Genomic DNA, 17,473 nt, shown 5'->3' on the forward strand with positions numbered 1-17,473 from the left:
TTGAGTCTTCGGGCACTAGGGACCTGCTGGAGCTGTGCCGTGTCAATTTCAACCGGTTAGTTTCAAAGTACTTTCCTGCACAGAGCTCTGACTGCTCCCGAGTAAAACCTCTTTTGTGTTTATGCTGTGACCAATTTAGTTCTGAACATACTGATTTACTACCTCATAATATTGGTCACATTTCTACCTGCCGTTTATAACTTCTAATTGATGTGAAACTCGGTTTTGCAAAATACAACATTTTATAAACTTGAAACACCAAAGGGAAATTCACAAATCCTGATTAAACACACACACACTCATTTATCCACCGAGACCTTGGATGTCTATTCCATCGGGTTTTAGGTACTCTAACAAAAATTGAGACCCCTCCGTTCTGATAAGCCTCTCTTATCCAGGAGTTTTTTTTGCCTCTTTTAATCTCTTCCACTCTCGCCCCGTACTCTCGCCCCGTTGCTTCATCTCTCTTGACCGTGTTTCAGAGCAAGAGGATTACCCTAATTGCCATTTCCTGGACTTCTAAATTTCTGTTCCTGGTTGTCCCTTTCAGGTGCACTCCGACATTCAGGATATGCACCCTATCTGGGGCCTAGCCAGGGGTACTGAGGCACTATCTTCTTGTTTTAGTTAAAGGTCGATTGATCTTGGTCTCTAAAGTTTTGTCGGCGTCCCTATTTCTCTCGGCTTTCCCTCACAATCTGCTTGACTCCAAGGAAGATTTATTTTTGTCCTCCTTCTACCAGTAATGGATGCAAGAATCCCAGTACCTTTACTAAGATGTCTTGCAGGCTTTTACTCAGGGTCAGTATCTTCTAGTCTTCTGACGCTCGCACCCAACAGAGTTTCATGTGTCGTCCTCCCCCCCCCCCCCCCCGATCCACAGAATATTCTTCCAAAAGACAATCACACATGACGTTCCGCATTAAACTCGGCAGGTAAAGTTCGCCTCACACATAGACTAGAAACTTCTAATATTCTAGCCGTTGTGCCGGTTAGAAACTTCTAATAGTCTAACAATTATTTGGGAATTAGAAACGTCTAATATTCCATCCCTGTGTAGGTTAGAAACTTCTAATATTCAAACCTCCACCTGCTTAACTAGAAACTTCTAATATTCTAGCCTCGCTTTACCCAGAAACTTCTAATATTCTAGGCCTCCAAGTTGCGCGCCATGAAGTTAAAACCTCACCACTATTCTTAGAATTCCCCCTGTACCAGAAAAGGGTCAAGATATTCTAAATGATGAACAGATTCTCACTCCCTGACTCCTATGCAGACTTAGGTGGGCGCTATTCGTGTCAAACCAGTGTTTCATGTTATCCCACGGCATAACCCATGTCTTCAGAGAAGATTCTGTTTACTTTCCACTCAGGTGCTTCACTCACGGGTCCGGCTTTTCTAAGTATAGTGAAGTAATCTTTCTAATAAACCCTCTTTCAGGTTATCAATTTAAGTTAGTTTTAATTTCAAATTAAAAGATGTAATCACTGTTTTTACAGAAAAGTAATAAGATCTTTTCTTTGCATCTTCCTGGTCAGTTGTTAGACCTTCAAGTCTGCCTTGACAATTTTCTCCTGTAACTTTTGGTTTTTTCCTGATGGATTCGCTGTTCTGCTCGGCTTCCGTGTTCAGTCCTTCCCATGACCGAGGGTAGCTATGAGAGCTGGCTGCTGAATTATTAGGTATTATATAGCCCTTTGCGCAGCCTTAGTTTCCACATGGCATTTATTGAAATGTAACCGTTGCTTGCCGACTGTAGCTAATGCAAGCTCCCTGTCGTTGAACTAGCTTATTCTGCTTGACATGTAATACTTTTGTTTGGCAGGTAATACATTTATTTGTTGCTTCGTCAGCAACTTTTCTGATATCTGTCTTTAGTGATGTTTTTTCTCAGTCTAAATACTGGATATGAACTCGTGTTGAACGAATCAGTTCGCCTCTGCACTTCTACTGGTCAGCTGGTGTCAACGGCAGGTTGCCCTCTATATTTCTAACCTTATCTGGCTTGGACCTATACCCTATGACCTGATTATTTGCTAAAAGAGTTTTAACGTCAAAAATGTGTCAATTATGGTAGAAACGTGCCACCTCATGTGTTTCTTAGCTGGAAAGCAGATGTCCTAGGGGGTGGGGGGGGGGGGGGGGGTTGCTAGAGCTGTTGGGGAGAGTTAATGTGGCAGGGGGATGGGAACCGATGCAGGAATTTGGAAGGTAGTAAAACAGGGACAGAAATAAAAGGCAGTAAGGGGGAAAGTGTCAGGCAGAGAAGCCACAGTCAAAAATCAAAAATAGGGCAGTACAAGGTACAGTAACTGAGGGGAGCTCAGTGAATAGGACCAGGAATACTAAAAGAAATAAAACGGGAAGTGAAAACATTAATGGTAAGCGACGCGGCAGTTTGTTACAGGAAGATATGGGTTCGACGACAAGGAAAATTAGGACAAATGTTAAGAGGAAATATAACTTAGGAGAGGTTACTGATTGAAGTGTTAAGATTAAGAACAGAGGTAAAAAAGCCAACATAAGTGTACTTTACCTGAATGCTCGTAGTATTCGGAATAAGGTTGATGGCGCAAATCATCGTGAATGAACTTGAGTTAGTGGCCATTACTGAAACATGGTTAAAGGATGGTCACGACTGGGAGTTAAATATCCGAGGGTATCAAACTTTTCGGAAGGACAGAGTGGATGGTAAGGGAGGTGGTGTAGCTTTGTTATTTAAGGATGACATCCGGGCAACAGTAAGGGATGACATCGGTGCTATGGAGGATAAGGTTGAATCCATTTGGGTGGAAATCAGGAATAGTAAGGCGAAAAAGTCACTGATAGGAGTAATCTATAGGCCACCAAACAGTAACATTATGGTGGGGCAGGCAATAAACAAAGAAATAACAGATGCATGTAGAAATGGTACAGCAGTTATCATGGGGGATTTTAATCTACATGTTGATTGGTTTAACCAGGTCGGTCAAGGCAACCTTGTGGAGGAGTTCATAGAATGTATCCGCGATAGTTTCCTAGAACAGTATGTAATGGAAGCTACGAGGGAACAAGCGGTCCTAGATCTGGTCCTGTGTAATGAGACAGGATTGATTCAGGATCTCATAGTTAGGGATCCTATCGGAAGGAGCGATCACAATATGGTGGAATTTAAAATACAGATGGAGGGTGAGAAGGTAAAATCAAGCACTAGTGTTTTGTGCTTAAACAAAGGAGATTACAATGGGATGAGAGAAGAACTAGCTACGGTAGATTGGGAGCAAAGACTTTATGGTGAAACAGTTCAGGAACAGTGGAGAACCTTCCAAGTGATTTTTCACAGTGCTCAGCAAAGGTTTATACCAACAAAAAGGAAGGACGGTAAAAAGAGGGAAAATCGACCGTGGATATCTAAGGAAATAAGGGAGAGTATCAAATTGAAGGAAAAAACATACAAAGTAGCAAGGATTAGTGGGAGGCTAGAGGACTGGGAAATCTATAGTGGGCAACAGAAAGCTACTAAAAAAGCTATAAAGAAGAGTAAGATAGATTATGAGAGTAAACTTGCTCAGAATATAAAAACAGATAGTAAAGGTTTCTACAAATACATAAAACAAAAAAGAGTGGCCAAGGTAAATATTGGTCCTTTAGAGGATGAGAAGGGAGATTTAATAATGGGAGATGAGGAAATGGCTGAGGAACTGAACAGGTTTTTTGGGTCGGTCTTCACAGTGGAAGACACAAAAACATGCCAGTGACTGATGGAAATGAGGCTATGACAGGTGAGGACCTTGAGAGGATTGTTATCACCAAGGAGGTAGTGATGGACAAGCTAATGGGGCTAAAGGTAGACAAGTCTCCTGGACCTGATGGAATGCATCCCAGAGTGCTAAAAGAGATGACCAAGGAAATTGCAAATGCACTAGTGATAATATAACAAAATTCACGAGACTCTGGGGTGGTCCCGGCGGATTGGTAATTAGCAAACGTGACACCACTGTTTAAAAAAGGAGGTAGGCAGAAAACGGGTAATTAAATGCCAGTGAGCTTAACTTCGGTAGTAGGGAAGATGCTGGAATCTATCATCAAGGAAGAAATAGCGAGGCATCTGGATGGAAATTGTACAATTGGATAGACGCAGCATGGGGTCATAAAGGGCAGGTCGTGCCATCTAATTGAGTGGAATTGTTTGAGGACATTAACAGTGCGGCAGATAACGGGGGGCCAATGGATGTGGTATATCTGGATTTCCAGAAAGCCTTTGACAAGGTGCCACATAAAAGGTTGTTGCATAAGATAAAGATGCATGGCATTAAGGGGAAAGTAGTAGCATGGATAGAGGATTGGTTAATTAATAGAAAGCAAACAGTGGGGATTAATGGGTGTTTCTCTGGTTGGCAATCAGTAGCTAGTGGTGTCCCTCAGGGATCAGTGTTGGGCCCACAACTGTTCACAATTTACATAGATGATTTGGATTTGGGGAACAAGGGCAATGTGTCCAAGTTTGCAGACGACACTAAGATAAGTGGTAAAGCAAAAAGTGCAGAGGATACTGGAAGTCTGCAGAGGGATTTGGATAGACTAAGTGAATGGGCTAGGGACTGGCAGATGGAATACAATGTTGACAAATGTGAGGTTATCCAATTTGGTAGGAATAACAGCAAAAGGGATTATTATTTAAATGATAAAATATTTAAACATGCTGCTGTGCAGAGAGACCTGGGTGTGCTAGTGCATGAGTCGCAAAAAATTGGTTTTCAGGTGCAGCAGGTGATTAAGAAGGCAAATGGAATTTTGTCCTTCATTGCTAGAGGGATGGAGTTTAAGACTAGGGAGGTTCTGCTGCAATTGTATAAGGTGTTAGTGAGGCCACACCTGGAGTATTATGTTCAGTTTTGGCCTCTTAACTTGAGAAAGGACGTACTGGCACTGGAGGGTGTGCAGAGGAGATTCATTAGTTTAATCCCAGATCAGAAGGGGTTGGATTACGAGGTGAGGTTGAGTAGACTGGGACTGTACTCGTTGGAATTTAGAAGGATGAGGGGGGACCTTATAGAAACATATAAGATTATGAAGGGAATAGATAGGATAGATGCGTGCTGGTTGTTTCCACTGGCGGGTGAAAGCAGAACTAGGGGGCATAGCCTCAAGATAAGGGGAAGTAGATTTAGGACTGAGTTTAGGAGGAACTTCTTCACCCAAAGGGTTGTGAATCTATGGAATTCCTTGCCCAGTGAAGCAGTAGAGGGTCCTTCATTAAATGTTTTTAAGATAAAGATAGATAGGTTTTTGAAGAATAAAGGGATTAAGGGTTATGGTGTTCGGGCCGGAAAGTGGAGCTGAGTCCACAAAAGATCAGCCATGATCTCATTGAACGGTGGAGCAGGCTCGAGGGGCCAGATGGACTACTCCTGCTCCTAGTTCTTATGTTTTTATGTTCTTATGTCTCATATTTAAGTGGCTTCAGCAAGGTTTCCCGCTTAACCTTCTCCCCCATTTTAAATGACATATTTTTTCATTACAACCTGTTCCTCACACGAAGGTATTGAGAGACGAAGATCTGAGCGACATGAAATATCCAATTGGAGAGATGCATCCTGGCGACTGGAATCTCTCTCCACAGCTGCTTCCGGTGCTGCTTTCACAGCCGAAGAACCCCTCCAGTGTCCAAACAGGTGAAAGTTCATCCAGTCGAGGCGGCAGAATAGTGTTCTGGGAGAAATCAACTTAGTCACATCGACTGCGCTGCGGTTAGCTGAAAACAGGTGTGAAAGCGCGGATCAGACTGAAAGCAGAACTTTGACACTAATAAAGAAAAAGGCAGATGTGCTGCTAACAAATCGCAACTTGCTTCCGTTTTGTGTTGGTGAGAATACGAATAGCAGAGAATGGTTTCGATCCATCGACCTCTGGGTTATGGGTACAGAACACTCCCGCTTCGCCACACGGCTCGTGGCTCATTCGTTCCGTTATCGGACTTGAGGCAAAGTTTGAAGAAATCTCTAACAGCGTGATCAATGTTCCCAGAGAGGCGAATCTGCCGCCCCGAACTTCATTTTTTGAAGAAGATTCCAGTCACTCCCCACTTTATCATCAGAACAACGTCACAGAAGAAATCACATCACCTTCACAGAACAACCATTCAGCACGAAAGTAAAGTATCTGAACTATGCTGACCAGAATCAGTGTGCTCAAACGTCTGTTCTTGTTGAAAGAAAAAAATGAGGCAGTGAATAGTTGTGTGGCTACCGCAGGGCAGTAATGTTGTAGCTCCTGGTTTAAGGGATAGAGTGCCGCAGCGGAAGCGTGCTGGGCCATTAGCCCGAGGTCGAGGAATCGAGGGTATTCCCTGCTATTTACATTCTCCCTCACGCCAAAAGTAAACATAACACGCGTTCCTGTTTGCTTTGCAGCAAATACATATCAGAAACATTCTTGCAGTCTCTTCCCGACATTAGTCCCAAGAATGAAAGAGACAGCATGACACATTACAACATTGTAAAGCTCACACATAGGGAACCACAGAGAAAATGCTTTAAAGTCTCAGCAGGTCTGACAGCATCTGGAGGGAGAGAAATGAGCTAACGTTTCGTGTACAGGTGACCCTTAGTCAAAGCTGCTCGGGAAACGTTATCCAGCAGTAACCCACAGAGGGGCAATATAGATATATAACGATATCCAGTAATAACTCACAGGGGGCCAATGAGGAAATAAAGCTTTATCGAGCAATGAATCACAATAGAAACCGAGTTCCCAACTTCCCCTCTTGGACGGGTGTGAACTATCCAACCTGCCAGATTATTTACAAGAGAAGAAGAATTTTACCCTTCTCTTGGGATCAATATTAATTCCTCAACCAGACACAACGAAGCAGATTATCGACTCATTAAATGGGCTTTTGCCGGTGGGGTCTTGCTGTGCGTATTTAAGCAGGAATCCCATGTCCTGAGACCAACGCTTTTCCATTGAAAGGGAGGTATTGGATCTTCCTGGGGTTGAAAATCTTGTGGAGAAATTTAACCTCGTGGAGGAAAAGGCAATATCAGGAGTGGGATTCGAACCCACGCCTCCAGAAGAGACGGCGACCTGAACACAACGCCTTAGACCGCTCGGCGATCCTTATGCGTTGTCGCTGAAACTAAGATCCGTGCACCTATCGACTTATAGTTTATCTTCATCGTTATTTCATTTCAAACAAGATATGCTTTTTCTACTTTTGAACACCAGCCAGAGCCCTGTATCTGAGTGCCATCCTTGTCCAAACCGCTGGTGATTAAGGAGCTTCTCATTGCTGCATTGATCAGTTTGCTCTAATCAACAAGGTCCGAATTCCCGCTCTACCTTTTCCTCACACGAAGGAATTGAAAGTCGAAGATCTCAGCGACGTGAAGTATCCAATTGGAGAGTTGCGTTCTGACGACTGCAATCTCTCTCCACGGCTGCTTCCGGTGCTGCTCTCACAGACAAGGAGCCGAAGAACCCCTCCAGTGTCCAATCAGGTGAACGTTCATCCAGGGGAGGCGGCAGAAGAGTGTTCTGGGAGAAATCAACTTAGTCACCTCGACTGTACTGTGGCTAGCTGAAGAACAGGTGTCAAAGAGCGGATCAGACTGAAAGCAAAACTTTGGTACTAATAAAGAAAAAGGCAGATGTGCTGCTGACAAATAGCAACTTGTTTCCGTTTGGTGTGAGTGAGAACATGAATAGCAGAGGATGGTTCGATCCATCGACTTCTGGGTTATAGGCCCGGCACTTTCCGCTGCGCCATTCGGCTCGTAGCACGTTCTTTTCGTGGTCGGACTTGAGGCAAAGTTTGAGGAAATCTGCAATAGCGTGATCCATGTCCCCAGAGGGGCGAAACTACCGCCGCGAACTTCATTCTATGACGGTGATTCCAGTCACTCCCCACTTTCTCATCAGAACAACGTCACAGAAGAAATCACATCACCTTCACAGAACAACCATTCAGCACGAAGGTAAATAATCTGAACGATGCTGACCAGAATCAGTGTGCTCAACAATCCTTTAAAAACACTTACTTTCACAGGAACAGGCTAGTCGATTTCAGCGGGAGCGGTGCGCAAGTGATTTGTGGGAGGTAAGTTTATCCTTTTTCAAAAAACACTTCTCTTCTGTTTTATTTTTTTCGCCCCGCGGACTTCTGGGAAGACCACCCCCCCCCCCCCCCCACTCATAAATTCTGGTGGTTTCTGGGAGGTAAGTGTATCCTTTAAAAACACTTACCTTCACAGGAGCAGGCCAGTCGATTTCAGCGGGATCGGTGCGCAAGTGATTTCTGGGAGGTAAGTGTATCCTTTAAAAACACTTATCTTCACAGGAACAGGCTAGTCGATTTCAGCGGGAGCGGTGCGCAAGTGATTTGTGGGAGGTAAGTGTATCCTTTAAAAACACTTACCTTCACAGGAACAGGCCCGTCGATTTCAGCGGGAGCGGTGCGCAAGTGATTTCTGGGAGGTAAGTGTATCCTTTAAAAACACTTATCTTCACAGGAACAGGCTAGTCGATTTCAGCGGGAGCGGTGCGCAAGTGATTTCTGGGAGGTAAGTGTATCCTTTTTAAAAAAACACTTCTCTTCTGTTTTATTTTTTTCGCCCCGCGGACTTCTGGGAAGGCCCCCCCCCCCCCACAATAAATTCTGGTGGAGAGGAAACCCGAGACACTACACGTGTAGTGTCTCCCACCCGCCCTCCTCCTCTAACCTAATAATAAGACCCATTGGTGTGAGGTAAGTGCCATATAATATTATTATTATATTATATTATTAGCATTGTGCAGGTCAAGGTTCGGAGGTGGAGGAGCAGTCTCTGTCAGGGAGAGAACCTGAGAACATCTAAGCCATTCAGAAGGTAAGAAGGTAAGTAAGTGATTTTTACTCATTTTTACTTTTATACCTTTTTCAAATTGTGTGTGTCGGGGGAAACTGAAGTGACATCACAGAAAAGCTGTGACCTGAGTGGCTGGTTGGGAATCTACACTAAATTTAAAAAATTAAGCATTGGTAACTAATTAAACATTATTACTTAATTATAATTTAGAGGGATATCTAAGCCAGAGATCGGAGAGTACTATATTTAGCTTTCGCATTTCTATTAGAAATCTAGTGCTAGGAAACAGATAGTTAACAGTAACTTTGAAAAGAAAATGTAAATATATTTTCAAAAAATTTTTTTTTATTTAATTTAAATTTTAATTAATTGACGAAATGTAAGTTAGAGGAGTGCAGTGTTCTGACTGTGAGATGTGGCAGGCCCGGGAGGCTTCCAGCATCCCGGATGGCTTCATCGGCAGAAAGTGCACCCAACTGGAGCTCCTCACAAACCGCATGGTTCGGTTGGAGCAGCAATTGGATGCACTTAGCAGCATGCAGGTGGCAGAAAGCGTCATAGATCGCAGTTATGTAAATGTGGTCACACCCAAGGTGCAGGCAGGGAAATGGGTGACCACCAGAAAGGGCAGGCAGTCAGTGCAGGAATCCCCTGTGGTTGTCCCCCTCTCGAACAGGTATACCCCTTTGGATACTGTTGGGGGGGATAGCCTATCAGGGGAAAACAGCAGCAGCCAGAGCAGTGGCACCACGGCTGGCTCGGATGTTCAGAAGGGAGGGTCAAAGCGCAGAAGAGCAATAGTAATAGGGGACTCTATAGTCATGGGCACAGATAGGCGCTTCTGTGGACGTGAAAGAGACTACAGGATGGTATGTTGCCTCCCTGGTGCCAGGGTCCAGGATGTCTTCGAACGGGTAGAGGGCATGCTGAAGGGGGAGGGCAAACAGGCAGAGGTCGTTGTACATATTTGTACTAACGACATAGGCAGGAAGGGGCATGAGGTCCTGCAGCAGGAGTTCAGGGAGCTAGGCAGAAAGTTAAAAGACAGGACCTCGAGGGTTGTAATCTCGGGATTACTCCCTGTGCCACGTGCCAGTTAGGCTAGAAATAGGAAGATAGAGCAGCTAAACACGTGGCTAAACAGCTGGTGTAGGAGGGAGGGTTTCCGTTATCTGGACCACTGGGCGCTCTTCCGGGGCAGCTGTGACCTATATAAGAAGGACAGGTTGCATCTAAACCGGAGAGGCATAGATATCCTGGCCGCGAGGTTTGCTAGTGTCACACGGGAGTGATTAAACTAGTATGGCAGGGTGGTGGGCACGGGAGCAATAGGTCAGAAGGTGAGAGCATTGAGGGAGAACGAGGGAATAGGGACAGTGGGGCTCTGAGGCAGAGCAGGCAGGGAGAAGTTGCTGAACACAGTGGGTCTGGTGGCCTGAAGTGCATATGTTTTAATGCAAGAAGAATTACGGGTAAGGCAGATGAACATAGAGCTTGGATTAGTACTTGGAACTATGATGTTGTTGCCATTACAGAGACCTGGTTGAGGGAAGGGCAGGATTGGCAGCTAAACGTTCCAGGATTTAGATGTTTCAGGCGGGATAGAGGGGGATGTAAAAGGGAGGCGGAGTTGCGCTACTGGTTCGGGTGAATATCGCAGCTGTACTGCGGGAGGACACCTCAGAGGGCAGTGAGGCTATATGGGTAGAGGTCAGGAATAAGAAGGGTGCAGTCACAATGTTGGGGGATTACTACAGGCCTCCCAACAGCCAGCGGGAGATAGAGGAGCAGATAGGTAGACAGATTTTGGAAAAGAGTAAAAACAACAGGGTTGTGGTGATGGGAGACTTCAACTTCCCCAATATTGACTGGGACTCACTTAGTGCCAGGGGCTTAGACGGGGCGGAGTTTGTAAGGAGCATCCAGGAGGGCTTCTTAAAACAATATGTAGAGAGTCCAACTAGGGAAGGGGCGATACTGGACCTGATACCTGGGGAATGAGCCCAGCCAGGTGGTAGATGTTTCAGTAGGGGAGCATTTCGGTAACAGTGACCACAATTCAGTAAGTTTTAAAGTACTGGTGGACAAGGATAAGAGTGGTCCTAGGATGAATGTGCAAAATTGGGGGAAGGCTAATTATAACAATATTAGGCGGGAACTGAAGAACATAGATTGGGGGCGCATGTTTGAGGGCAAATCAACATCTGACATGTGGGAGGCTTTCAAGTGTCAGTTGAAAGGAATTCAGGAGCGGCATGTTCCTGTGAGGAAGAAGAATAAATGCGGCAATTTTCGGGAACCTTGGATAACGAAAGATATTGTAGGCCTCTTCAAAAAGAAAAAGGAGGCATTTGTCAGGGCTAAAAGACTGGGAACAGACGAAGCCTGCGTGGAATATAAGGAAAGTAGGAAGGAACTTAAGCATGGACTCAGGAGGGCTAGAAGGGGTCACGAAAAGTCATTGGCAAATAGGGTTAAGGAAAATCCCAAGGCTTTTTACACGTACATAAAGAGCAAGGGGGTAGCCAGGGAAATGGTTGGCCCACTGAAGGATAGGCAAGGGAATCTATGTGTGGAGCCAGATGAAATGGGCGAGGTACTAAATGAATACTTTGCACCAGTATTCACCAAAGAGAAGAAATTGGTAGATGTTGAGTCTGGAGAAGGGTGTGTAGATAGCCTGGGTCACATTGAGATCCAAAAAGACAAGGTGTTGGGTGTCTTAAAAAATATTAAGGTAGATAAGTCCCCAGGGCCTGATGGAATCTACCCCAGAATACTGAAGGAGGCTGGAGAGGAAATTGCTGAGGCCTTGACAGAAATCTTTGGATCCTCACTGTCTTCAGGGGATGTCCCGGAGGACTGGAGAATAGCCAATGGTGTTCCTCTGTTTAAGAAGGGTAGCAAGGATAATCCAGGGAACTACAGGCCGGTGAGCCTTACTTCATGGGAGTGAAATTACTGGAGAGAATTCTTTGAGACAGGATCTACTCCCATTTGGAAGCAAATGGACGTATTAGTGAGAGGCAGCATGGTTTTGTGAAGGGGAGGTCGTGTCTCACTAACTTGATAGAGTTTGTCGAGGAGGTCACAAAGATGATTGATGCAGGTAGGGCAGTGGATGTTGTCTATATGTACTTCAGTAAGGCCTTTGACAAGGTCGCTCATGGTAGACTAGTACAAAAGGTGATCACGGGTGAGCTGGCGAGGTGGATACAGAACTGGCTAGGTCATAGAAGGCAGAGAGTAGCAATGGAAGGATGCTTTTCTAATTGGAGGGCTGAGACCAGTGGTGTTCCACAGGGATCAGTGCTGGGACCTTTGCTCTTTGTAGTATATATAAATGATTTGGAGGAAAATGTAACTGGTCTGATTAGTAAGTTTGCAGATGACACAAAGGTTGGTGGAATTGCGGATAGCGATGAGGACTGTCAGAGGATAAAGCAGGATTTAGATTGTTTGGAGACTTGGGCGGAGAGATGACAGATGGAGTTTAATCCGGACAAATGTAAGGTAATGCATTTTGGAAGGTCTAATGAAGGTAGGGAATATACAGTGAATGGTAGAACCCTCAAGAGTATTGAAAGTCAAAGAGATCAAGGAGTACAGGTCCACAGGTCATTGAAAGGGGCAACACAGGTGGAGAAGGTAGTCAAGAAGGCATACGGCATGCTTGCCTTCATTGGCCGGGGCATTGAGTATAAGAATTGGCAAATCATGTTGCAGCTGTACAGATCCTTAGTTAGGCCACACTTGGAGTATAGTGTTCAATTCTGGTCGCTACACTACCAGAAGGATGTGGAGGCTTTCGAGAGGGTGCAGAAGAGATTTACCAGAATATTGCCTGGTATGGAGGGCATTAGCTATGAGGGTAGGTTGAATAAACTCGGTTTGTTCTCACTGGAACGAAGGAGGTTGAGGGGCGACCTGATAGAGGTCTACAAAATTATGAGGGGCATAGACAGAGTGGATAGTCAGAGGCTTTTCCCCAGGGTAGAGGTGTCAATCACTATGGGGCATAGGTTTAAGGTGAGAGGGGCAAGGTTTAGAGTAGATGTTCGAGGCACGTTTTTTACGCAGAGTGTAGTGAGTGCCTGGAACTCGCTACCGGAGGAGGTGGTGGAAGCAGGGACGATAGTGACATTTAAGGGGCATCTTGACAAATACATGAATAGGATGGAAATAGAGGGATACGGACCCAGTAAGTGTAGAAGATTGTAGTTTAGTCGGGCAGCATGGTCGGCACGGGCTTGGAGGGCCGAAGGGCCTGTTCCTGTGCTGTACATTTCTTTGTTCTTTGTTCTTTGTGTGTTCTTGTTGAAAGAAAAAAATGAGGCAGTGAATAGTTGTGTGGCTACCGCAGGGCAGTAATGTTGTAGCACCTGGTTTAAGGAGCAGAGGGCCGCAGCGGAAGCGTGCTGGGCCATTAGCCCGAGGTCGAGGAATCGAGGGTATTCTCTGCTATTTACATTCTCCCTCACACCAAAAGTAAACATAACACACGTTCCTGTTTGCTTTGCAGCAAATAGCTATCAGAAACTTTCTTGCAGTCTCATCCCGACATTAGTCCCAAGAATGAAAGAGACAGCATGACACATTACAACATTGTAATGCTCACACATAAGGAACCACAGAGAAAACGTTTTAAAGTCTCAGCAGATCTGACAGCATCTGGAGGGAGAGGAATGAGCTAACGTTTCGTGTCCAGGTGACCCTTAGTCAAAACTGCACGGGAAACGTTATCCGGCAGTACCCCACAGAGGGGCAATATAGCTATATAACGATATCCAGTAATAACTTACAGGGGGCCAATAAGGAAATAAAGCTTTATCGAGCAATGAATCACAATAGAAACCGAGTCCCCAACTTCCCCTCTTGGACGGATGTGAACAATCCAACCTGCCAGACTATTTACAAGAGAAGACGAATTTTACCCTTCTCTTGGGGTCAATATTAATTCCTCAACCAGACTCACTGAAGCAGATTGTCGAGTCATGAGCTGGGCTTCTGCCGGTGGGGCCTTGCTGTGCATATTTAAGCAGGAATCTCATGCCTGAGAGCAACGCTTTTCCATTGAAAGGGAGGTATTGGATCTTCCTGAGGTTGAAAATCTTGCTGGAGAAATTTAACCTCGTGGACGAAAGGGCAATATCAGGAGAGGGATTCGAATTCACGCCTCAACAATAGACCGCTCGGCCATCCTGATACGTTGAAACCGAAACAAAGATCCGTGCACAAATCGACTTAAAGTCTGTCTTCATCTTTATTTCATTTCAAACAAGATATGCTTTTCCTACTTTTGAACCCCTGCCAGAGTCCTGTGTCTGAGTGCCATCCTTGTCCAAACCGCTGGTGGTTCAGGAGCTCCTCATTGCTGCATTGATCAGTTTGCTCCAATCAACAAGGTCCGATTTCCCGCTCTACCTGTTCCTCACACGAAGGTATTGAAAGTCTAAGTTCTCAGCGACGTGAAGTATCCAATTGATGAGTTGCATTCTGGAAACTGCAATCTCTTTCCACAGCTGCTTCCGGTGCTGCTTTCACAAACAAGTAGCCGAATAACCCCTCCAGTGTCCAATCAGATGAATGTTCATCCAGTCGAGGCGGCAGAAGAGTGTTCTGGGAGAAATCAACTTAGTCACCTCGACTGTACTGCGGTTAGCTGAAGAATAGGTGTGAAAGAGCGGATCAGACTGAAAGCAAATCTTTGATACTAATAAAGAAAAAGGCAGATTTGCTGCTGACAAATAGCAACTTGCTTCCGTTTCGTGTGAGAAAACGAATACCAGAGAATGGTTTCGATCCATCGACCTCTGGGTTATAGGTACAGAACACTCGCGCTTCGCCACACGGTTCATGGCTCATTTTTTCCGTGGTCGGACTTGAGGCAAAGTTTGAAGAAATCTCTAACAGCGTGATCAATGTTTCCAGAGAGATGAAACTGCCGCCCCGAACTTCATTTTATAAAGGTGATTCCAGTCACTCCCCACTTTCCCATCAGAAAAACGTCACAGAAGAAATCAAATCACCTTCACAGAACAACCATTCAGCACGAAAGTAAAGTATCTGAACTATGCTGACCAGAATCAGTGTGCTCAAACGTGTGTTCTTGTTGAAAGAAAAAAATGAGGCAGTGAATAGTTATGTGGCTACCGCAGGGCAGTAATGTTGTAGCACCTGGTTTAAGGAGCAGAGGGCCGCAGCGGAAGCGTGCTGGACCATTCGCCCGAGGTCGAGGAATCGAGGGTATTCTCTGCTATTTACATTCTCCCTCACACCAAAAGTGAGCATAACACACGTTCCTGTTTGCTTTGCAGCAATTAGCTATCAGAAACTTTCTTGCAGTCTCATCCCGACATTAGTCCCAGGACTGAAAGAGACAGCATGACACATTACAACATTGTAAAGCTCACACATAGGGAACCACAGAGAAAATGCTTTAAAGTCTCAGCAGATCTGAGAGCATCTGGAGGGAGAGAAATGAGCTCACGTTTCGAGTCCAGGTGACCCTTAGTCAAAACTGCACGGGAAGCATTATCCAGTAGTACCCCACAGAGGGGCAATATAGATTTATACCGATATCCAGTAATAACTCACTGGGGGCCAATAAGGAAATGAAGCTTTATCGAGCAATGAATCACGAGAGAGGCCGAGTTCCCAACGTCCCCTTTTGGACGGATGTGAACAATCCAACCTGCCAGACTATTTACAAGAGAAGACGAATTTTACCCTTCTCTTTGGATCAATATGAATTCCTCAACCAGACTCACCGAAACAGATTGTCGAGTCATGAGCTGGGCTTCTACCGGTGGGGTCTTGCTGTGCATATTTAAGCTGGAATCTCATGGCCTGAGACCAACGCTTTTCCATTGAAAGGGAGGTATTGGATCTTCCTGAGGTGGAAAATCTTGCTGGAGAAATTTAACCTCGTGGAGGAAAAGACAATATCAGGAGTGGTATTCGAACCCACGCCTCCAGAAGAAACCGCAACCTGAACGCAGCGCCTTAGTCCGCTCGGCTATCCTGATGCGTTGACGCAAAAACTATGATCCGTGCACAAATCGACTTAAAGTCTGTCTTCATCTTGATTCCATTTCAAACAAGACATGCTTTCCCTACTTTTGAACCCCAGCCAGAGTCCTGTATCTGAGTGCCATCCTTGTCCAAACCGCTGGTGGTTAAGGAGCTTCTCATTGCTGCATTGATCAGTTTCCTCTAATCAGCAAGTACCGATATACCGCTCTACCTGTTCCTCAGACGAAGGTATTGAAAGTCTAAGATCTGAGGACGTGAAGTATCCAATTGGAGAGTTGCATTCTGGCAACTGCAATCTCTCTCCACAGCTGCTTCCTGTGCTGCTCTCACAGACAAGTAGCCGAAGAACCCCTCCAGTGTCCAATCAGGTGAACATAGAACATAGAACATAGAACAATACAGCACAGTACAGGCCCTTCGGCCCACGATGTTGCACCGAAACAAAAGCCATCTAACCTACACTATGCCATTATCATCCATATGTTTATCCAATAAACTTTTAAATGCCCTCAATGTTGGCGAGTTCACTACTGTAGCAGTTAGGGCATTCCACGGCCTCACTACTCTTTGCGTAAAGAACCTACCTCTGACCTCTGTCCTATATCTATTACCCCTCAGTTTAAAGCTATGTCCCCTCGTGCCAGCCATTTCCATCCGCGGGAGAAGGCTCTCACTGTCCACCCTATCTAACCCCCTGATCATTTTGTATGCCTCTATTAAGTCTCCTCATAACCTTCTTCTCTCCAACGAAAACAACCTCAAGTCCATCAGCCTTTCCTCATAGGATTTTCCCTCCATACCAGGCAACATCCTGGTAAATCTCCTCTGCACCCGCTCCAAAGCCTCCACGTCCTTCCTATAATGCGATGACCAGAACTGTACGCAATACTCCAAATGCTGCCGAACCAGAGTTCTGTACAGCTGCAACATGACCTCCTGACTCCGGAACTCAATCCCTCTACCAATAAAGGCCAACACTCCATAGGCCTTCTTGACAACCCTATCAACCTGGGTGGCAACTTTCAGGGATCTATGTACATGGACACCTAGATCCCTCTGCTCATCCACACTTTCAAGAACTTTACCATTAGCCAAATATTCCGCATTCCTGTTATTCCTTCCAAAGTGAATCACCTCACACTTCTCTACATTAAACTCCATTTGCCACCTCTCAGCCCAGCTCTGCAGCTTATCTATATCCCTCTGTAACCTGCTACATCCTTCCACACTATCGACAAAACCACCGACTTTAGTATCGTCTGCAAATTTACTCACCCACCCTTCTGCGCCTTCCTCTAGGTCATTGATAAAAATGACAAACAGCAACGGCCCCAGAACAGATCCTTGTGGTACTCCACTTGTGACTGTACTCCATTCTGAACATTTCCCATCAACCACCACCCTCTGTCTTCTTTCAGCTAGCCAATTTCTGATCCACATCTCTAAATCACCCTCAATCCCCAGCCTCCGTATTTTCTGCAAGAGCCTACCATGGGGAACCTTATCAAACGCTTTGCTGAAATCCATATACACCACATCAACTGCTCTACCCTCATCTACCTGTTCAGTCACCTTCTCAAAGAACTCAATAAGGTTTGTGAGGCATGACCTAC

Source organism: Scyliorhinus torazame, chromosome 24 (genome assembly GCF_047496885.1).
Source record: "Scyliorhinus torazame isolate Kashiwa2021f chromosome 24, sScyTor2.1, whole genome shotgun sequence".
NCBI lineage: Eukaryota > Metazoa > Chordata > Chondrichthyes > Carcharhiniformes > Scyliorhinidae > Scyliorhinus > Scyliorhinus torazame.